We start from the raw sequence: 24,323 nt of genomic DNA, 5'->3' as shown, positions 1-24,323 counted from the left end.
GGGGGAGATAGCTTTAAGGACCAGGGAGGGTGCTCTTACTCACCACCCCACCGCATTTCCACCGCTGGCACTGTGTCTAAAAACAGTCCCATGAGGCAGCAGCATACCTCTTTGCCGCCCTGGTGTACGTCAGACCAGAAGTACCCAGAAGTACTCGATGCGTTGCATATGTCATGTTTGTGCACAAGTCACACGCGAATAAGTCACGACGTCCGCATGCACACCGAGCACTTCCGGGTACTTCTGGTCCGACATACACCAGGGAGGCAAAGAGGTATGCTGTCACCCTGCAGGACCGTTTTTAGACACAGCGCCAGTGGGGGGGGAGAGCACCCTCCCCGATTCTTAAAGCTATCCCCCCCACCTTTGCACTGGCTGAACCTTCGAACCAGTTCAGAGGTCCATAAAAGGGCCTCCTAACCGGTTCATGCACATCCCTATCAGGGAGTAGGCCCCTCGCGCCATTGCCCATCATGATCAGTAACATCACCCCTCCCTCTTCCTGCCTCTCTTCCACTCTTCTCCTGGCTCTGCTTCGCACCCTCCTGGACATTTTGCCCTAAGTTAAGCCCTAACTCTGATGGGGTGCAGGGAGAAGAAAAGCCTTTAAGGAGTGTAGGCCTGGGGTAGTCTATTTATGCTCTATATGCCACACACCACACTACCTATAGCACTGTGATGTGTACAAGGAAGCTAAAAAAAAGTTAAATCCCTCCCAATAAAGAAGCAGGCTTTAATGGGGGGGGATTTTTTTTTTAAGGGGCTGAGCAACAATGGGGCATATCGAAGGGAAGGCAAAGGGCAGGGGGGGTTACTGTGGCCTCTCTAACCCAAACTCACCCCTCCTGTCCTACAGTCCTACTAGTACCTAATCCCTCCCTTCACCAAACTGGGCCCTATTCAAGGAACTCTAAGTTCTATAACCTGACCAAGGTGGGGCGGGGGTCTCACATTCTGGCATGTTCTGCTGGGGTTCCCGGTATCTTCTACTGGAATCTGCCAGGTGTTGCTCTCCGAGGTACCCTTGGGCCAAGCAGACACCAGTACTGCCCTCCCCCAGGTGAGGTAGGCACCAGTCAGGCACCCACACAATCAAAAACAAACTAAAAAACTCAAAAAGGGAAACAGTCTGGAAGGCTGGGCAACAGACAGAACACACCAGCCTACAAAAACCAAACATTAATCCACCAGGCACACAGACAGCAGCAGCAAAGGTTCGGCTTGTGTCTGCAAAAGAAAAAAAAATACGCACAGCACCCCAGTTATTAAAGTCACCAGGAGCTACAAGCAAGAAGAAGAAGATATGCACAGAAGGGGGGCAGGGATGTTCCAAGCAGCATCCGGTTAAAGCCACTCGGGACTGCTGGTACAGCAGACAAGACCCTATAGCTCTGCTGCAGTTCTTGTGTCTGCAAAAGAAAAAAAAATACGCACAGCACCCCAGTTATTAAAGTCACCAGGAGCTACAAGCAAGAAGAAGAAGATATGCACAGAAGGGGGGCAGGGATGTTCCAAGCAGCACCCGGTTAAAGCCACTCGGGACTGCTGGTACAGCAGACAAGACCCTATAGCTCTGCTGCAGTCTACAGCAGAGCAGGAGGCAGCTCCATGCATTCACTCAGAGGTGAGGAGGAAGGGAGGAGCTAAGCTCACAGCTGTGAGCAGTGAGCTTCTAAAGTTTAAAAAAGGAGCAGAACTCTCCCTCCTCGCCACCCCAACCTCCCAGAAGCCTGCTGCTGCTGTGCCCCATCCCATTACTTTTTTATAAAATTAAAATAAAAGTAGTATTATTATTGATTTGATTTCTATACCGCCCTTCCAAAAATGGCTCAGGGCGGTTTACACAGGGCTCACAATCACAGGCCCTGTCCCCAAAGGGCTCACAATCCAAAAAGAAACATAAGATACACACCACTTCTGAAGTAGTCTCATCCTTAGAATTGTACTGGCTCCTTGCAGAGAGCCACAAAACCATAAGCAACACATAAAAGACAACTATCACAGACATCATTGAGAAGTTGAGAGAATGCAGTCCACGATGTATAAATATGGTGGGTGCATATTTTTGTATAAATACATCCTCACAGGTCTACAAATATGCTTGCCAGCTCACCACCGGTAAAGTGTACTTCTTATTTTGGCAAGTTCCCCTGGGATCTTCCAGACCTCATGCTGAGCCCTGAGAGACTTGGAAAGCACGAGATGTCTCGCTGTTTTCCTAGCATTTCCAAGGCTCAGCACGCATCAGAGAGGGATTTCCTTGTCGTTCTTCAGGTTCCAAAGAAGGGCAGGGGGAATCTGACTCATGCCAAGCCATGGAGAGGCTTGCAAAGCAGTGAGACATTTTGCTGCTTTGCAAGCTGCTTGCTCAGCACAAAGTTTGGGAGATTTCTCTCTCCCCTTTTCTTGAGCCAGGAGCAGGGCAGAGGGAACTTCTCTTACTTACACTGAGCCTCCAAGAGGTCTGAAAAGCATTAAGACTTCTTTCTGCGTTGCAAGCTTCTCTCATTGCTTACATTTATTTATTACAACTTATATCCCAACTTTCTTCAGCAGGTGCATAAAAGGTTAGGTCGCTGCGCCAGTTCACAGTTTGAGAAGGAGGTTAGAGAACTCCTGCAGCTCTGCCGGGCCTTGGAAGTAGCAATGCTGACTAATATATCAAAGGTAAGAGCCTGCCCCTTCAGGGTTGGTGCCAATCACAATTGAGGCCAGGCAAAATGCACTGTATATTTCAGGGGCGTAGCAAGGTTGGAGTGGGCCCAGAGACAAGATTTTAAAATGGGCCCCCCCCCCAAAGTCCAGGGCCTCCACACACCCCAGGCCCCCAAGGATTTAAGTCTGATATTTCAAAATAAGTATGCTGCCTGCAAATACATTTCACTGAATACACACACACATCACAATATATAGTGATATACATTGAGTACTATACATTTGTATTACTTTTAATGCCTAGAACACACTAGAAAGATGAATTATTAAAATGGGCCCCTCGCTGCAGATTAGCAAAGGAGACTTTCAACCATGCAGGGTGAACCTATGTTTGTTTTCCCAGAATTCTGAACAAATTCAGTCAAGTTTGATTGCAGGAGGTTTTTCACAGGAGGCTTTTAAAGCTCTTTAAGACACATCTCCTCTGGAATGGAGGTGCTGCATTCACATGTTGGCCAGATTTACCCTGAAGTCCCTGCAAGTTATTGGGGAGCAGTTCACACACAAGAAAAATAAAATAAAAGCACCACACATGCTTCACAGTTCTCACTCAGACCTTCTGGGTTGCAAAACAACTTGAACACATAAGTGCATTTATAAATGAATGAATGAATAAATAAAATTAATAAAATACTGTTCCAGAAGTTTTTGCAATTTTCTGCCATGAAACAAGCCACTTATAGGACTTTTTAGATAGTTTTTTTTAAGTCAGCAAATTTTCCAAGCTGTTTCAAAATAAATATTCAGAGACTTCTCGGTCCCTCCCCCCCCATATCCAAGCCCTATGGCAAGCAGATCCCTATATATGGGGGGGGGCGGGAAAGGTAACCACAAAAAGGAGTTCACACTCTACCTGGCAAATGCTGGTCTGGGTTAAGCAGGGCAGCAAGGGGTCTTCTGCTGCAGAGAACACTCTGGCTGCCTCCTCCTTCCTGGCTTGCTTGGGCCCTACTCGAGTTCAGGCTTCACTGCAGCCTACACGGAGGCCTCCGTGGAAGCCCCGCCCACCCGCCGATCAGCTGAGAGGCGGGAGAAAAGGAGCTCTTTGCAGCTTGCCTGCTGCTTCGATTGCGGGCCAGCAGAACAAGCAGGAGAGACGGCGAAGAGGGCAAGTGGCTGAGAGGCTATGGGGCTGGGCAGGGGGCAATGGGGAGTCACATGAGGTGCCCCTGGGGTGCCCCTCCAGGCAGTGGGGCCCCCAGACAACTGTCTCCCCTTGCCCTATCATTGTTACGCGCCTGGTATATTTCCATTCAGGTTGATATTGCTAGCACTATTTTGGATGCCTGCTGTTTATAAAACCAATGAAGATCAATTAAAAAAATGAATGAATGAATAAGCATGAAGCACCTTTGAAACCTCTCCACAGGGAACCACCAATGTGACTGTCCCTGTCTTGCTATTTCTGCAACATTTTGCAGGTTTCCACTTGTGGGTCTATAAATACTACAATCTGTAAAATAATTTCCTAGGAGAGACACCAAATCTCTTCTTTGTTAGTGTGACTACACGGTTTCCTTAAACACACTGGTCTTCAAATTTGTCTTAAAGGCGGTAGAAATCCTGTGCAGATGACTCAAATCCCACTTAAGCCCCACTTTTAACAAATGCCTTGTGCCAACACCTTCTACCATGGTATACTATATTTCATCCAAAGAACACTAAAGTAATTCAATACCATATCTCAAACCTTGACGCCACAACCATCAGAATATTTTGTGTGTGGCCACCAACACAGAAATTGGAATAGAGGTATTTTCCCCACCTCCAAAGGCCCCACAATTCATGTGGCATAGGCTCTCTGTTGAGAACAAGCCACATGACTATCAGAAACCCATGGAGGTGGGGGAAATCCCACAGACTTCTCAGCTCTTGTGGCTACATACAGACAACGTTTCTGAAGCAGTCATAGCAACCAGAACACACTAATGTATATTCAAATAGTAATGCTCAGAAATATCAATTCAAAATTATAGTTTATGATCCATTAACTGCTGGAAACATGATTAGACCAGTCTTGGTCCTGCACCTGGGTTTTAGAAACTATTGTTAACATATGCAGCCGGATCATTAGTATGTTTATGGAGAAACCCCACTGAGTTCAGTGGAACTTAGTCCAAGAAAGTGTGCTTAAAGGACTGCAGTCTTTAGACTCAACTACACATTATGTTAAATATGCACTTGCCACCACCAGCTGATGTGGGGCAAGGACTTGGAAATGCACAATGCCATGACATTAGGACAATAAGACTTCTTAGACATTATGCACAAGGAGAAGGGAATTAAATATATGGTAGTTGTTTCTGGCAATGGGTGCTGTTGTATTCTATCCAGTATATTTTATATTTTGTTGTTTGAAAGTTTGCCCCAGTGCCAGCGGGGATCCTGTGGGGGGGGGGGTGGAGTCAGAAAGGAAAAGAGAGGGAAAGGAGGAGAAAATGGAGTTGTTTTTGAATAAACCCTTAGTTAAATCTATATAAGATTACTTTGTGTTTGTGAGAGAAGCAGCGATAAACTGGTGCATGTTTAACGTAGCTCCAGCCTTACTTTCACTTTCAATATCTAATTTACTAGCCTTCCATAGGCAATAAAAATACAACTATCCAGGAAATCTTCTAAATCCTATCAAGTCATAAAGGAGATTCCTTTTTAACGTCAACCAGGTCTGTGAGTGCAGTTAGTTAATTGCTGTGGATCCCAAACGCCATGTCATAATATCTAAGGGTTGTCCATTATTTCATTATGCTACAAACCCCATTTCTGAGCCAGATTAAAGATTTTTGCATTAAATCCAACTGTATTGTACTGTTTGGGTTAGTTTTAAACAACTTTACAGAAGGACTTATGTTAAGTCATACTGCATCCAAGTGTAATTTACTGGATATATTCTATTACTGGTAAAAACTGATACTTTGTGTGGTTTGGATATGAAACCAAAGCCTCAGAACACAATTGTATTTAATGTTGTTGTTGTTTTTAAAGTGTCATGTCAATGCAAAACATTCATTTTGCAACCATAGTTGAACTCTCCAACTTTTATCTACTTAATATTAAACAAATGTGTTTTTATGCAGTTAAATAATGCCATACACATGTACGTTGGTTTGCTAAATTATATTAACTAAACATCTTGAGTGTCCAGGTTTTCTATTTCAATTAACTTGTAATAAAATTTTATTTTGTATACCAACAATATTGCCCTCTCTCAGAATAATCATGTTATCCACAAAAATACTTATGTGTTTAACTGGTATAACACTATAGGTAGTAACCTAAATGAGTAACATGTAACAGAGACATAATTTCATTTCCTAATTACTTTTTAATAAATAATAATTGATATGGAGTTCAAAGGTATGCATAGTAAAATGGCTAAATATTTATTTTATTTATTATTATTTACATTTTATATCCCGCTCTTCCTCCAAGGAGCCCAGAGCGGTGTATTACATACTTGAGTTTCTCCTCACAACAACCCTGTGAAGTAGGTTAGGCTGAGAGAGAAGTGACTGGCCCAGAGTCACCCAGCTAGTTTCATGGCTGAATGGGGATTTGAACTCGGGTCTCCCCGGTCCTAGTCTGGCACTCTAGCCACTACACCACACTGGCTCATTTGGCCTAAAGAAGTTAGGATGGAGAAAGGGATCCCCTGAAATCCCCAGCCCCCATCAACCCTTACCTGCCTGTGGCTTGAACCTCCTTTTACTCAAGATAGGAAGATCACATTCATCACATTTCAGTCTGGCCAGAAACTAGCATCCCACTACCTATTAAAATAGTCTCACATTGGGAGATTAGCAGTTTAACTGGAATTCCAACATACTGGGACAACCTTTAGCCTAACACCTCCAGCTCCTCGATCTCCCTAGGGTTGACAGACACCAGGGTTCCTTGGCAGGCAAGGAAACCTCAGCTCTTCTTTGGGTAAAGTGACAGTTGCTCCTCCATGCCTAAACTTGATTCACAGAGAGCAATTCCCACCAACCACGGTCTAGACAGTTTGAAAAGACAGCCCTGAATGAATGATAGTTGTTGGGCTTTTCCCCCATCTAAAGCTGGACCCAAGATTATAGCGGGATTCTGCTTGTGAACACACTTATAGATCCTTAACCTAATGTTAGGAGATGGGGGGGATGTTCTTTTTATGCCTGTATTGGATTCTCCTCCTACTTTCTTGTAAGTGGATTTACTGGGCTGGGTGTGTGTATTTTGAACAGTGTGAGAATAAGGTTCTCTCTCCCACATGCTTGCTGATTGGTCATTCTAATCAGCATTGGTCACCTAATCAGCGAAGGAAGAGCGGAAATCTTACAAGATCTCGCTTTGTGGAGATGGAGCAGACTGGCATTGTCAGTAAGCCCAAACAAGAATCCAAAGAGGCACTTTGTGAAGAAGGTGATAGCAGCTACCCAAAGGGGTTTGTGAATAACTCTGGAGTGCAGAAAGTCTAAAAATTCCAAGATCTGAGCCCCGGTTCTCTATAGTTAGTCTACCTATTTGACTGCTAATCAATTAAAAGTAATAAAATATATAATAATCATCTTTTTAAAAATTACTATAAAGTGATGCTCAGTATAAGAAGTCGAAAAGGAAGACAGCCAGGCTTGAATTAAAGAAAATGGTTGACATGTACAAGGCAACACCAACATTTCTGACTCACTGGGGCAGCTGCTCACATGAAAGCCAGCCCACGTTGTGTTGTGCAAGAGCACAGTTGTGCAACTATTTAAAGTAGTTTATTTTAAACTCCTGCGCAAAAACACCAGGGCTGACTCTCACATACACAGCAGCCCCGTGGCTGCTTTGTGCAACATGTTGACCATTGAGAAAAACAAATAGCATAAGACATGGATAGGAAACAAGGGGATTTTGCTAACTCCCAAACATACAGTCATTTCAAAACATATAAAACAGGGATTGCCAACAGGAACCTATCTAAGGGTACTTGAAGGACTCCCAGAGGGTACTCAGTCAGAGCCCTCCTACCTCTCCACACCGCAGTCACACAATTTGTTCCACATCTGAGGATTACCAGTTTGAAGCTGACATGTCCTCAATAATGTGTCCAGTGTGTGTGTGTGTGTGTGTGTGTGAAGACCCTCCTCCTCTGCTCATGATTGGCTGGCCACATACTAACGCTTAGCGTAGCCCTCTCCTCAGTCTGACTGACAGACTTCAGAAAATTAGCACTGAGTACTTATCAAGCTCTGAATGTTCCTAACAGTAACACTTAACTTTGTATTTTTATGTATGTATGTGTATATATACACACACACACAAACGTAAATGTTACAGTTATGTGATGGGCTACTCCAGTCACTGGTTTACATCCAGATTAAGTTACTCATAAGCAGTCTTATTTAAATTAATGGGATACATTTCCTTGGCTGATGAATTTCAGTGGGAGTACTCATGAGTAATTTAGTTACTGGTGTAGGCTGTCTCATAACAGTAACGTGTGTGTGTGTGTGTGTGTGTGTGTGTGTGTGTGTGTGTGTGCACGCACACAATCTTTATGGGATTCCTGAGCTGAAGGTTTGCAAGAGAAAGGGTACACTAGCTCTTAAAAGGCTGGGAACCCCTGACATAACACATTTCCCCCTCTTAACACAACCATGCTATCACACTCAGAATTCAAACAGCAAGGTGGTAAATTTTGCTAACCTTGCATTGCATTCTAATCTACATGAATTTACTGAGTGTGACATGGAAAAACAAGGGAACGATCTTGCATACATTATATAAAACATAATTTCAGACACCTACCTTGCAAAACCTTGTCTTATTTAAACGTATCCTCAACACTGATAGAAATTCTAAACTTCATGAAAATGCACAAGACTCTTGAACTACGTGTCACCATCAGACATACCAAAGCTACATAAGCCATAATATACAAGTTTTAATAATACAATACATGTACAAAGTACTAAAATACACTCTCATACTCACTTCCTCAAATCCACACAACTCTGACAGAGTGACACACAAAAACACACACTATATGCTCTTCTAATATTCATCCACTAGTAAATCTTGGCCACATTGATTATGTTTAATTAAAACCCAAGATACAGGTCATTTTGCACTTAGATCCTGTATTACAAGAACACATTCCTATCTATTGTTGGCATTGTATAAAGGAGCAGCAGGCTGCCTTGGGAACTATTAGGGTAGAAAATCAGAATAATATTTTTAACAGATAAAAAGCTACACATACAAGTAGCATAATGTGTCTTCTGCCTGCAACAACTGCACCAAGGTTTTTTTGAATAGCCAAGCAGAATATTTTTAAAGAATATTCCTTCACAAGTGATCACAAGATAAACAAGTTGTTTTAGTAAGAACTAATCAGCCTACTTTCCTTTCCCTGTATCTATATCTGGACTAAATTCGGTGCAAATTGAGGACCACAAGCTAGATCTCTTGCACCTCAAATATTCATGTGTCCGCCATCTTGGATCAGGGTAGATCCAATTTGCACCGAATTTAGTCCAGAGCCCCTGGTGGCGCAGTGGTAAAACTGCCGCCCTGTAACCAGAAGGTTGCAAGTTCGATCCTGACCAAGGGCTCAAGGTTGACTCAGCCTTCCAAGGTCAGTAAAAAGAGTACCCAGAATGTTGGGGGGCAATATGCTAAATCATTGTAAACCGCTTAGAGAGCTTCCAGCTATAGAGCGGTATATAAATGTAAGTGCTATTGCTATTGCTATTGCTAGATGTCATCGTCACAAACTGCACCACTGAGGTGTCCCTGTGTGTCACTTACTACAGCTTTTCCAAATTTGGTTGAAATTGGTTTGATAGTCCCCAAATTAGCCCACTTGCACCTCAGATGTTCACACGGCCATCAACTTTAATTGGAGTGGATGACATCATCACACACCACACCATTTGGGCATCCCTATGTGTCCCCTACAGCTGTAGCAAATTTGGTTCAAATTGGTTAGGCGGTTCACAAGTTAGCCCACTTGTGCCTCAAAAGTTTACGCACCCACTATCTTGGATTAGGGTGGATGACATTATCACAAATGACGCCGATGAGGTGTCCCTACAACTGTACCTGATTTGGTTCATATTGGTCCAGGTGTTGCTAAGTTGATAGGGGACGGGGGGACACACACACACACACAGAATGCCGAGTGATCTCATAAGCCTACTGGAAAGTAGGCTAAAAAGAATTACATAAATAAATTTCACATAACTTATGGAAATCTCTACACACATCACAACCTAATGCAGCCTCTTCTTTTGCTACTTAATACCCAAAAAACAATCACAGTGACAGACCAATCCAGGAGAAGGATCCTGTTATATACCCCTTTACTCTAGCTAGAAAAGTACTTAATCTTGGTTTTCTAGAGACAAAAGATTATCTGAGTACTTTACTGCAGCTCTTAATTTGAGCCAGATATATGTAAACACCATGAATATTAGATTTTACAGTTTTAACTTAGAAACATGTACAGAATGGTAAGGGTCTACAAATAATAGGCTTTACCTAATTAAATCTGAAACACATTGCTACTTTTTCTAGTATGAAAGCTCTTAAATGTTACTAGAATGATATAAATAGTGTAGCATCAGGAAAGTTGAAGCAAAAAATAACTTTATCATTTTCAACCACCTTCAGTAATAGATACCCACTCATATATAATGGCTAGTGAATGGCTGAAGGAGGACTCAAAAAACACGAAGGCCTCAGATTCAGCAAAATTATAGATAACTCTAACATTTACTCTTCAACCTCAAAGAACTAAGCAGATCTTCATTTGAAATGTTCTCTCACAACAAAAGGCATTTTTACCTGGATATTAAATTGAACAGTTCAGCTTCTAAGAATGGGAACACAGAAGGTTTCAAAATAAAAGCATTGCAAAGCACCCACAATTGTCATCACCGCTTCCAGGAATTCTAGTCATAAGAAAGGCACTTGAATTAAATTACCTAAATTAAAGTTGTAATCCCATCTTCAGTCTGTGATGATACCAAACACCTTGGCTGAAATTTCAGACTTATTATGAACTGGGATATACTGCAGAGAGACAAAGACAGTAATGAAATGTGAAGTTCACTACTGAATTATTGCATAATAATTAAAAGTAGGAAGTCTTCAAATTCCCACTTTTAAAAGATGTCTAACTGAGAACAACTAACTGCCACATCTGAACACACAACAGCGATGTGTTCCCATACTCCGTATGATGCTGCTTCTGTCATTTATTGTTTTGAGGTAAAAAATCACAAACAAGCTGAACAAGGAGCCAGTTCCTTAGTTACATGGGAAGAGGAGGGATGGTTTCCAGTATGCCACTTTGGTCAGACAGAGCACACACAGGTATGCTGGGGTAAGAAATGGCCACATAATCAAGACTGTAACAGCTAGTCATCAGTCAAATCCACATCAGGCAACATACTAGTACAGTGATTCTCAAACTTGGGTCCTTAGGTGTTATTGGACTTCAGCTCCCATAATCCCCAACCAAAGGCCACTGAGGCTGGGGATTATGGGAGTTGAAGTCCAATAACACCTGAGGACCCAAGTTTGAGAATCCCTGTACTAGTAGCTTAAAAAATATGGGTTATAATATGGCAAATAATAGCAATCTAATAGCAACCAGCAGAATGCTGCAGAGTTGTCAGGTGGCATGATACAGGGCAAGACATTCCTCACACACTTCCGCTGGTGACTTTTATTGCCAAGCAAACAACAATTGGTAGCCTGTGTGCAATAGAGGAACATGACTAGTTAAAGAGCAGGGGGACTTCTTATTTACTCTAAGTTTCCATACTGAATATCATATGGTATAATTTTACAGGATAGATTATTTTATTTATCTGACACTAAGGAGAATCATGTCTATTATCAGTTTGCATAAATCAACTCTTAATTATTAGGTTATGGGATAGAGCTTCATGATCTTATCTTAAAAAATATTTATTTCAGGAACATTTATATAAACACACAGAAACCATGGTCTCTAGCAGAAATAACTCTTAAGCAGCAAACATGGTAAGAAAATGCATCTTAAGGCTATAGCTGGCTTGGATGCTCAAAAGTGGAAATGGAGGAATGTAAGTATCAAAAATGCAGAGATCTTGGCCAAGTTTTTAACAATCAAGACTACTGGTTTCAAAGGGCTAAGCAGGTTGAGGCACTGGGCATAGGTGCTTTTTATCAGCTTTGGCTGATACACCAGTTTCTTGAGATGAACGACCTCAAAATGGTGGTACATATGCTGGTATGCACTGGATTATTGCTAGGCTGGATTGCTGCCTAGACTGGATTACTGCCTACAGGCTAGATAACTCTAGGCTTATCCAGGCTAGATTACTCTAGGCTGGACTACTGCGATGTGCTCTATGTGGGGCTACCTTTGAGGGTAGTCCGGAAACTATAGTTGGTCCAGAATGTGGTGGCCAGGTTGTTCTCTGAGTCATCTAGGAGAGACCATATTACTCCTGTGTTGAAAGAATTACACCGGCTGCCAATATGTTTCCAGGCAAAATACAAGGTGCTGGTTATTACCTATAAAGCCCTAAACAGCTTAGGCCCTGGGTATTCAAGAGAATGTCTTCTTCGTCATGAGCCCCAACGCCTGTTGAGATAATCTAGAAAGGTTCATCTGCAGTTGCCGCCAACTTGTTTGGCAGCTACTCAGGAACAGGCCTTCTCTGTTGCTGCCCCTGGATGCTGGAATACACTTCCTGTTGAGATAAGAGCCTCCCCATCTCTGGCAACTTTTAAAGAGGCACCGAAGTCACATTAAAATCCCAGGCTTTTAATTAGATTTATGGTTTAAAATGTTTAATGTTGGTTTTAAATGAGTTTAATGTTAATGATGTTAATTGTTTAATTGTTGATTGGTTTTAATTGGTTTTATTTTGATGTAAACCACCCTGAGCCATTTTTGGAAAGGTGGTATATAAAAGAAAGAAAGAAAGAAAGAAAGAAAGAAAGAAAGAAAGAAAGAAAGAAAGAAAGAAAGAAAGAAAGAAAGAAAGGAAGGAAGGAAGAAAGAAAGCCTAAGGTAGGGTTACTAAACATAAAGGGCTTACTCCAACATAAAAAGAGGAGTTCATACCAGTTTCTACATTGCTGCTTTTGCTGTCTTTAGTTGCCAAACCACAGCTGAGAGAAAATGTGCAAGACCAGGTAGTTTCATTGGCAACAAATCCCTAAGATGGCTCTTTAACTGAAGAGTCATGCATACTTCACAGGGCTGCTGCTAGGGAAACCTATTAGCAACAGTAAAGACAGATACTGGATATTCCCAAGAGTAAAGTACACAGAAAAAAAGAAATTGACAATATGGCAGAGCAGAAAGAAATTATCTTACATATAAACACAATGATATGTACTTGGAGTACCCTGGAAGTTCTGCACTGGGATCATGAGAAATATTTATTTATTTATTTATCAATCATATTTCTATACCGTCTGATATGTACATCCCTAGGTGGTGTACAAAATGTAAAATATTTAAAAGTTACAAAATATAAAATAAAAACAATAGAATGTAATAGAAGATATTAAAAACAAGTTTTAAAATTGTTAAAATTAATTCTGATTAAAAGCCTGCAAAAACAGGAGAGTCTTGAAGTTCTTCCAGAAAACAAATAGGGAAGGAGATGCTCTTATTTCAGCAGGGAGCATATTCCAAAGCCCTGGGGCAGCAACAGAGAAAGCTTGGTCATGGGTCACCACCAAACGAGCCGGTGGCATCTGTAACCGGACCTCTCCAGAAGATCATGACAGGCATCAGGGTTTATGACACAGGAGGTGCTCTCTTAGATAGCCTGGACCTAAGCCTTTAAGGGCTTTATAGGTAAGAACCAGCACTTTGTATTTCACCCGGAAACATATCGGCAGCCAGTGCAGTTTTTTCAAAACTGGTGTTATGTGGTCCCTCCATGCTGTCCCATTGACCAATCTGGTTGCCGCATTCTGAACCAATTGTAGTTTCCAGGCTATGTATAAAGGCAGCCCCATGCAGAGCGCATTACAGTAGTCAAGGCTGGAGGTTACCAGCATATGTACCACTGTTTTAAGGCCATTCGCCTCTAGAAATGGACGCAGCTGATGGGTCCAGGAGCACTTCCAAGCTATGTACCTGATCTTTCCGGGGAGTGTAACCCCATCCAGAACAGGCAGATCTAAACCATCTCTCAGGTCCTGTCCCTGCCACAGTCAGTACCTCAGTCTTATTTGGATTCAACTTTAGTTTGTTATCACTCATGCAGCCCATTACTGCCTCCAGGCAGGCATTTAAGGAAGATATGCCATTTCCCGATGAGGTCGGCATGAAAAAGTAGATCTGGATGTCATCGGCATATTAACACCCAGCACCAAACCTTCTGATGATCTCTCCCAGTGGTTTCATGTAGACATTAAAAAGCATTAGGGACAGTATGGAGCCTTGTGGAACTCCACACTTCAGTTCTCGCTTAGCAGAACAACAGTCTCCAAGTGACACAATCTGGAATCTGCCAGAGAGATAGAAGCAGAACCACTATAAAACCACCCAATCCCACCTCCTTCAGAGGGTCAAGAAGGATACTATGGTTGATGGTATCAAAAGCCACAGAGAGATTTTAAAAAAGGATCAGCAGAGTCACACTCCCTCTGTCGATAGGCAGTTGGAGATCATCCATCAGGCTGACCACGGCAGTCTCGACCCCATTGCCCACACAAAAGCCAGTTTGAAATGAGTCTAGATATTCTGCATCATCCAAAACTGCCTGAAGCTGAGAGGCCGCCACACGCTAAACCACCTTGCCCAACCATGGAAGATTAGAAACAGGTCTGTAATTAGCTAACTCTGAGGGATCCAGTGTAGTTTTCTTCAAAAGTGGTCTAATAATCGCCTCTTTACGACAAGGAGGCATCCTGCCCTCCCTCAGAGAAGCATTTATAATATTTACCAGACCCTCTCTGACAATATGAATATCAGATGAGATAAACCAAGTTGGGCAAAGGTCAAGAGAACAGGTTGTAGGACGCACAGTCCAAAGCAGTTTGTTCACTTCCTCAGGAGTCAAAAACTGAAAACGATCCAATCCAACCCCATGCGAGGAGTTGCTGGACACCTCCACAATAGACTCTGCAGTAAATGTGGAATCCAGTTTGGCCCAAATCTGAGAGATTTTATGAAGTTCCTCTCAACAGACAAACAATTTGTTCTAGTAAGAACTAATCAGCCTACTTTCCTTTCACTATCTCTACAACTGGTCTACATTTGGTTCATCATTGAGGTCCACAAGTTAGATCTCTTGCACCTCAAATGTTCAGGCATCCACCATCTTGGATCGGGGTGGATGACATCATTACAAACTATACCATTAAGGTCTCCTTATGTGTCTCTACAGCTGTACCAAATTCAGTTCAAATTGGTTAAGCGGTTTATAAGTTAGGCCACTTGTGCCTCAACAGTTTACGTATCCACCATCTTGAATTGGTTTGGATGACATCATCACAAACTATGCCATTGCCTTAAGGAGTGCCAGTGCAGGAGCATTTATTATGGAACTTCCCTGGTGGCAGTTCCTGTGCAATGTTTTCTGCACAGAAAATTCACAAAGCTGGGACCTGAGCATGCAAACTATGTTGTTTTATGCCCAGGCTGCAGTTCCAAGAGTTATTTGGTATGTTTACCACTACATGACTGAAAGTCTACAGCTTGTTCCACTGAAGCAAGGGAGAAGGAGGAGGAAAATATAGGTAGCACATTTGAAGTGTTCAGAGCACTTCACAATCATTTTAGTAATGATCAAACTGTACATGCCCACGATAATTGCTTGCTGAAACAAAGAAATAACTTTAAAAGAGGTTACTAGCAGCATAAGCCTGTCAACACTGCTGAAACAAGTCGATGCAGTATAAGGAGTGTTGTTGATGCTGTGTGCCCAGTATAATGAAAACACTTGAACTGTTCAATACAATTGTAGAAAACAGAATGTTCATACAGTTTCAGCAGATTAATATATTGTACATGCTAGGGCTGTACACACAACTGTTAACTGGGTAGGACAAGCATTCCTGATTTTCGACCACGGGTGAGCAAACAACTGGGTAGGAGGGTGGAGAAGTGATCGTGAGTGAGAGAGGAGCAGCGAAGGATGGCACCTGTACCCAGCATTTTGCACCCAGCATTTTGTACGCAACAAGAGCCCCTGGTGGCGCAGTGGTAAAACTGCCGCCCTGTAACCAGAAGGTTACAAGTTCGATCCTGACCAGGGGCTCAAGGTGGACTCAGCCTTCCATCCTTCCGAGGTCGGTAAAATGAGTACCCAGAATGTTGGGGGGCAATATGCTAAATCATTGTAAACCGCTTAGAGAGCTTCCAGCTATAGAGCGGTATATAAATGTAAGTGCTATTGCTATTGCTATTTTAACAAGGCAGGAGGAAAAGCTATCCTGCCCAGCTCTTTTCACGCACACAATCACTCCCCACTCCTCCTACCTAGTTTGCACACACATTAACAACTAGTGCATGGCTCCCAAAGCTGGGTAGGATGCTTGTCCTACCCAATTAATGGTCACGTGAGCAGCCCTACTAAATAGCTAAACTTATCAAGAATAGTAGAGAAATAAGGGAAAGATGTCCTGTCACGCAAAAACCTGGATTTCACTTTCAGATAAAATTACATGCATTGGGCCATTTGCATTGGCAAATGATAATGACACAGGTTTCATCCTTCTTCTTGATGGCTCTTGTATAAATAGTAGCTAGTAGTAACTACTAAGAAACAATGCTGCTATGCTTTACAACTTCACACTGAGAGTCAAACAAGACGTAACATTAATTTCATCACTGGTGTGGGTGTCTGTGTCTGTGTGCATGCGTGCGTGCATGTGATGTGGCACAGTGATGTTAAGCATGAGAACTTCCCACCTTTCTCCACTTAGAGGCTAGCAAAGACCTGTACACTTATTAGGGGAGAAGTCATGCCTCAGAGGCACTGCACATGGTTTGCATGCAGTGGGCCCCAGTTTCAGTCCCAGTTTCAGTCCCTGATATCTCCATGTAAAAGGATCTTGGGCAGAAGCGATGAGGAGACTTTCTTTAAATCTTGAGGAGTCACTGCTAGTTGAAGTAGATAGTCCTTGATGAGACAGGCCCCATTGGTCTGACTCAGTAGAAATCATTTGGATGGATAAAATACCTGAAATCTGCCTCTATACATACCAACCTTATGATCTACTGAGGTCAAAACAAAACAGAAAGCACCAGCTTTCTAAAACAGGGGGTGAGAGGAGGACAGGAGATGCATTTTGTCTACAATGCACATGCTCCCCTTCCATCCTTCCATCCCAGTTGGTAAGCGTTGCTGAATGTTTGTATTATGGCTATTTTATTTGTAAAACCAGATTCACTGCAAGATTAAAGATTCTTAGGAAACTGGCATGATCACTTTATTTGCCCATGGAGGATAGGCTTCTGCAGAGGATATGATAAAAGATACAACAGGCTATGAAGAGTCTTCAGCCAGGTTCTAAAGGGGATCAGGTTGTGATTCCTGGTGTGTGAGAAGTAATAAGTATTCTAATTCTCCTCTAAACGATGTTGGAGGGAACTGAAAAGGTTGGATGCAAAATTGAGAAAGTTGGAAGGGAGGGATAAAAGCTGTATTTGTATTCCACTGCATTCCTGTGGACCGTTGTTGGTTGGTTTGTGAATGCTGCAGGAGAAGCAAGCATAACCTGTGGGCCATGAAGATACAGAATACTATTTAGCACAGGCTTAACTTTATCTCTAATCTAGACCTATTGGAAGGGAAACCGAATCTCATCATACTCAAACTTCATCTTCTTTCTTTAGATACAAAGGGCATCTGACACATGTGGCCTAAAATTAAGAATTCTGAACTTAGCACATACAGGGAAAGCATCTTCAAAATTGGAAAGCAACCTCAAAATTTAATCTGCACCTAATGTATGGCAGCATCAAAAGGTGCCCTATGGCAGGGCTGTGTGTATCCTACAATCCTCTGCAAGCATAGAAAAAGCCACAGAATTTGACATTCTCAAAGCTTAAAAAAACAACAGTCCAAGAACATTTCTAGCCCCGATGACAGCAAATATAAGCAAAGCTCTTCTCTATGGACAGCAAAACTGCAGCAGGCCTGTCTATTTATCTGTATTCTTTTGAGCACTGACACAAACTGAAGGGACATAAAAGAAGTTTGGATACATAAACATTTTTTACATGTGAGATCAAGCTAGAATTGCTGGGATTTGAAAACAAAGGGATGACAATTTGCTTTTAAATTAAATTCATTTGGACTTTCATCATTTGAAAAACAATCACTGCTCATTGCCCTCTTCCATCATTAATCATGCTAGAATAATAAACATTCCTGGACACATTCTCTTTAAACAGTGGTCTTTCCTTCCAAATCTATTGGCAATGTCTTTCATATACACAACTTATGGCTCACTTTCCCACGTTTGAATGCTTATAGAAAAACTGGCCTCCAAGTGAAAATCATTACCTTGGAGGTGGCAAGAATATCATCTAAAGCTAAATAGATTCTCTTCTACCACAACACAGCTTGGGCTAAGACATTTTCTCTGTGTGATTTTTTTTTTTTAAATAAAGCTCTTCCACAGCACTGAACATTTTTACAACTTCACCCCCTGTGTTAATGCTGCTTCCTGAAGAATGCTTACATAAGACACATGACATTTAGTAAAGGAAACAGCACTGCTTTGTGAAAAATGTCTGGCAAGGACCCTAAGCACTGACTGCTCTAACTATTCTATCCAATCCATTCTTCTTATTTACAGGCATCATAAGTCAAAGGAAAATATCTTTCAAGATAAATACACTATGCTACACTGACATAGAACCTCTTCAAACAAAACTTTGTGGAAGCAACGCCATTTAATACCTGTTTCCTAAATTGTGTGTCACAATTTATTCGTGGCTGGGTTCCCAGATTGCTAGCAATGGGTGATGGGGGCAGTACAATGGCCTGAAGACAACACACTGGCCCCACCCTCTGAGTGAAGGACAGAAAAAAATAGTATTATTTATTTATTTATTTAATTTCTACCCCACCCAAACTTACGTCTCTGGGAGGCTCTGGTAAGTTTGGCTGCCCAAACTTACGTCTCTAGTAGTAAATACTATTTATTTCCAAAATAGTAAATTTGGGAATTGCTCTATATGCCATATGTGCTGGCCCAAACAGATACCCAAGCTCTTGCATCTGACCTTATCAATATTGTCACCACACAGCTTCACTCCAGACAGCCAAACTAGCATGCATACACATCATATTTATTTATGTATTTGATTGGATTGATTGATTGACTTTTATACTGCTCTTCCAAAATGGCTCAGGGCGGTTTATAATTAAAACAAACCATTAAAACAGTAAAGAGCTAAAACAAAGATTTAAAAACAATATAAAAACAATTAATTAATTTTTTAAAAAAAACAACAACTAAACAATTACAATAATTAAAAATCCTGGAACCGGGTTAAAATATTAAAACCGATTTAAAAACCCTGACCAAACAAAGATGTTTTAACATTACATTATAATATATTAAAGGCTGCACTATGCTCATGGCTTCAACAAAAGCAAAGATGTCCTCTTTTTCGTCTGTACAGATCTGTCCTTGGGTTTCCAATGTCATCCATAGCATCAAAATCTTGTAATCAGTAATCATTCTTTTCTGCTCCAGTCACAAATACTAGAATAAGTCAAACAGCTACCAGGTGAGAAAAGAAAAGAATAGTTCCTTGTTGACTACTCACAGAGGTACACCTAGGTAATTTTGGAGCCTGGACCTAAAGGCCTTTTGCTGCCCCCGCTGCTACTGCCACATAAGCTGCAATGCACTATTTTTTACACCTGAACATGCTCAAGGAAAGCTGAGAACTTTTTTTTGGTAGTTTTAGAAAAAAATCTGAATAAGATACTTCCCACCGGCCAGTGTTTCCTCTAACAAGAATCCCCAGATGCTGTTGACTGCAACTCCCAGAATCCCCAGCAGCAATAACCTTTGCTAGGGGATTCTGGGAGTTGTAGTCAAAAACATCTAGGAACCCCTATTAGAAGGAATACTGCCACTGACCTGCAGATACCCATATTTATTGTAGTAATAAATTAAGTTGGAGTTCTCTTTTTATCTGCAAACAGTTTGACTCTAAGAAGTGTTCAGATTGGCATTTACAGGAAAAACACAACTGTTTCAGAGGAGCTCTAAAAACTCCAGCCATTCACCTCCATGTTGGCTCCTCTTCCCCGGATACCACAGTTTGCATGGACAATCCTGCCACTTCAATTAGCTGAATGCACTACCCCCTTTTCTGGACTAGACAGGTGGTGATTATATGTTGGCCTGGGTGTGTGTGAGTATGTGTGCGTGTGCACACAGTGGCAAGCAAGGGAGGTGTGTGCTGGCTGCAGGCACTTGCCTGGCACTACAGTTTGCTTCTGCCTCCCTCTCTCTCCCCACACACCTGTAATCACCACTCAGCTCAGGGGGAGGGGGGACACACTCACTCACTCTATCGCGCGTGCGCAATGGTGACTGCTGCTAGTGCTACTCACTCTGAACACCCTTGCAACAGCCTCTGCTTGTACTGCCTCCCCTTGTGCCGCATGCATGCCACATGCATTACTATGACTGTGCAGGCACAGGCAGGTGGAGCAGGCCCAGCCACACTCTGCCTTCATCACCCACCCACCCACTCCAATACTCAATCAATCAATCAATCTTTATTATGGTTTTTGACCAGCATAACCCTTATACCCAAGAATCCTCTCAGTCATTTCCTCAACATTTGAGGAAGCGACTTATGTGGAACAGATTCTTATTGTCCATTGGTTTGGGCAACAATGTTCCATTCCCATTCCACAGATGAATGGAGATTCCATAACTATTTTTAGATGAAATATTTCAATACACCCTTGGAGATTTTCAAGATGGTTTGGTTACTCTGAGGTCTATTTTGCTCTCATTCTTCCCCCACACACACACCAGCTCCAGATGTATAAACATTAGTAGGCAATGGTGCTCTTTGGACTGGACTTCTGGTCTGAAGTCCAGTCCTCCACCAGGGTGGGGGCTGTGCCACCGGCTTGTGCTGCACTCTTACTGCCAGGCACCCTGCATGAGCCCGCCCACCTGCCGATGCAGCCCATCCAACCAATCTCCTGTTGCGTGGCCTGCCACAACTCCAGGATACAGCCAAACCCAGAGCCTTGCTGTTCAAGATGGCATATTCTTACATAACTACTAAAGATATCTTCTCACAATATATTCAGATACAAACACACAGATTCAAATTACACATATATTATGTCAATTGTAAAAGGTGCAAACATGTAAGTCTTCATTTCCCCCTTTAATTTTAGTCCCAGAGCCAGTATAAAATGGCAAAACGTTACAGGTCTGTTCCTAGCAAATAACAACAACAACAACAACAACTCAGTAGGATAAATCACATGTATCATATCACACTAGGAACTGCACAAAAACTGCACTTCCCATTAACCCCCCCCCCCCCGCCATCTTTCAGTTACTTGACCTTTAAGGTCATATTTCCCACAGGTCTCCTCAAACACAAGAGCTAAAAATATATATCATAATCCCCTGACATCCGTTGGCTCAAGTCTCAAATTAGCAGACCAATGAAAATGAAGAAATATAGGATTCCAACAATAATTTTAATATCTATAAAGAAATTCAGATTTGCCAGCAAGCCGCTCTGAGTGTACATGGGAAGCCATGTAAGCACCAGTTGCTCCAGTTTAGATGCTGGTTCTAAACATTTGGACCCAGAACAAGGTTTCAGGATTACTGTCAGTTACCTTAAGCTGTAGCGAGAGCGAAGTCCCCCATGCTTATGTTCCTTCAAAAGACACCGATAGGAGCAATCTTATATTTAGCAATTGGGGAAAAAACAACACCTCACTAAATAGCAGTGTTCAAAGGCTATCAATCGGATTGCCAGGTCCTTGGATTGCCGGGACTGTGTCTATAACTTTAAGATACCAAGTGAGGCATTCATCACCCCAGTCCTCTCAGCCACCCATATCCACTACCTGCTGTGGAGGAAAATTAGAATTATGGTGGCTATAGTAGCTGAGGGAAGAGGATTGATGAGACACACTGTGGCTGTACTCTCACCCTGAGCACAAAAACTTAAGAACTGCTTATGCTAGATCAGGCCAATGGTCCATCTAGTCTGGTGTGCAGCCACAGTGTGTGTCTCCAATGGTAGCCAGCCCCTGGGAAATTAATAAGCAAGGTTTATCTGTCTATCTATCTCTCCATACTGCCCTTCCAAAAATGCCTCAGGGTGGTTTACTTTTAAAAAACAAAACAATTAAAATCAATTAACAGTTAAAATAAAAAGTTATAAAAACAATATAAAACCAATTAATAATGAAAACTTTTAAAACAGTTTTAAAACCCAGGAAAACCAGACCAAACATTTACAGTTTAAGAACAGTTTAAAAACCCTGGAAGGCCAGGCCAAACAGATAGGTCTTAAGGGCTCTCCTGAAGGCCAATAATGAATTCAGATTACGGATTTCTGTAGGGAGTGCATTCCACAGCCCAGGAGCAGCTACAGAGAAGGCCAGCCTCCAAGTCACCACTAGACAATGCCACAGTGGTAACTGAAGACGGACATCCTCAGATGACCTTAAAGTGTGTGGGGATCCTGCAGAAGAAGGTGCTCTCTAATATAACTCTGACATGGATATAAAGCAAGAGCTTCAGAGCATTTACAAGGTATAAGCAGTAGCTCTGCACAGCCCTATGTAACCCATGTTATTGCTACCAGCCTTATTAACAACAATGGTAGGGAATAAAGTCAGAAAATCCATTCTTAATCTGGTAAATAAAGGGTGTAATGAGTTTCCCTCCCCCTTTCCTTAACTAACACATGGAGCATGTTCTGCAGGGTCTTCAGAAACTTCTGGGAACTTGTTACAGAAACAAGCAAAGAACGGAGCTATCCCAGATCAGATGCAGAAGAAAGCCTGAAAATAGTTCATTTTATGAGCATGTCTCTATTTTATACAGGGACTGTAATCAAGTGGTATCTTCATTACCCTTCAAGCAAGTTGCATTCACCATATGATCTTGGCCAAGGGCAAGAGGATTCTTTCTATGTTTTTAGTCTACTTTCCAGTAGGCTTAAGAGTTCATCTGGCATTCTGTGTGTGTGTCCCCCATATCAACTTCGCAATGCCTGGACCAATATGAACCAAATCGGGTACAGTTGTAGGTACAGTTGTCCTTACTAGAACAACTTGTTTCTCTCTCTTTCTACCTCCAAGATTACATATATGTGTAGTATGGACATTGCTATGTGCTTCCTCAAGGGTGCTGAAGATAATTGAGTATTTTCTTATTACTTTTGTATAATTAAGGGCTTTGGTATCATTGAAGCAAGATTACTGTTTATGAAGTACTGTTTATGTTGTAAATTTAATCTGCTTTAAAATTGTGTTCTGATGAAAGAAAATATTTAACTTCAATCATTTTATTTGTTACTGCATTCATTTCAAAAGTTGGTTTAGGGAATTGTGCGGCCACAGGTGGGAGTTCCACTGTCCAGTAAGATTGAACCCGTCTGCTGCTTAAGAGGAGGGGGTTACACCTAGTTATCAATGAGGGGAAGGTTTCATTGACCCCAATGAGAGGTTTAAGTAATAAGCAGGAGGTAGGAGCAACAATTTTCAAAAGCAGACTCCATCTATCTATAATTGTCCTAAACATAACCGTCACTAATCCCATGTGTGGCAGCTCTTGCAAGAGTTCGCAAGCGAGCTGCTCATTAGCGACGGGGAGAAAGAAACTGCTGGCCAGGAGAACGGCCAGGGAGGAGAAGCGGGGAGGAGCTGGGGAGGAGAAGTGGCAGCCCAGCCGCCGAGGGAGGAGAAGCAGCTGCCCGGCTGCCTGGCCACCAAGGGAGCATGAAATGGGGCTGGGGGGCGGAGCACGAAATGAATATGGGGGAAGATAGGGAGAACGAGAGGCGTTATTCTGGATAAATTCTTAAACAGTCACAATACTAATAAATTTGATGCTTAAACATTTAAAACAGCAACACAAGAATGGAGTGATGTATATGCTATCCTGAATCAAACTACTGCTCTCAATGAAGTCACTTGTTGGCAGATGTTTAAAGTGAAGCTGTTTCATAGCTTGTGGTAAACTCTTGAAAATGTGACACAAAACAAGCAGTGCTTTCCTCAAAACCTGGACCTCTTGTTCCCATTCTTTTGTGTTGACAATATAAATATGCAGTAGAAGCCTTCAAGATTTGCATTCATGTCTGTGCACTGAATAGACAGTCTGTATTAATGGTTGACCATGACTCTGATAACGTTTAAGAATCAAATAATCCTAGCCACTTGTTTGTTTCATTCCATGCTATTTTTTTTCTCTTCAAAGAGGTCATGTTTCCCAATAACATCTTCCCTCTTCAGCTGTTCATTTATTTATCCTTTTGCTGTATCTTTCTATAAAGCTGAAAATGCAGTAAATAAAATCTGGACCAAACTTGAACTAACCTTTCCTTTCATGCCCTCTTCTCCTTGCACACTGACAATTTCACCATCCAATTTGTTGTA

At 42.0% G+C, this 24,323-nt stretch overlaps 1 protein-coding gene across 14 annotated transcripts in view; it reads right to left on the bottom strand.

Annotated features, from left to right (window-relative positions):
- The window catches only part of ATXN1 (ataxin 1), a 360,243-nt gene that overhangs the window by 271,302 nt on the left and 64,618 nt on the right, over nt 1-24,323 (bottom strand). Inside the window, exon 1 of one of the 14 annotated variants that reach the window (XM_053246304.1) lies at nt 10,662-10,676. The exons of 12 other annotated variants lie outside the window; for them this stretch is intronic. The gene's annotated coding sequence lies outside the window, so the exon portion shown is untranslated. Of the gene's footprint in view, nt 1-3,568; nt 3,659-10,661; nt 10,677-24,323 lie in introns of those variants that run through there. One more of the 14 variants, XM_053246302.1, reaches the window with a different exon arrangement.

This window comes from Hemicordylus capensis, chromosome 4 (assembly GCF_027244095.1).
Source record: "Hemicordylus capensis ecotype Gifberg chromosome 4, rHemCap1.1.pri, whole genome shotgun sequence".
NCBI lineage: Eukaryota > Metazoa > Chordata > Lepidosauria > Squamata > Cordylidae > Hemicordylus > Hemicordylus capensis.
This window is presented reverse-complemented; position numbering and strand designations above follow the sequence as displayed.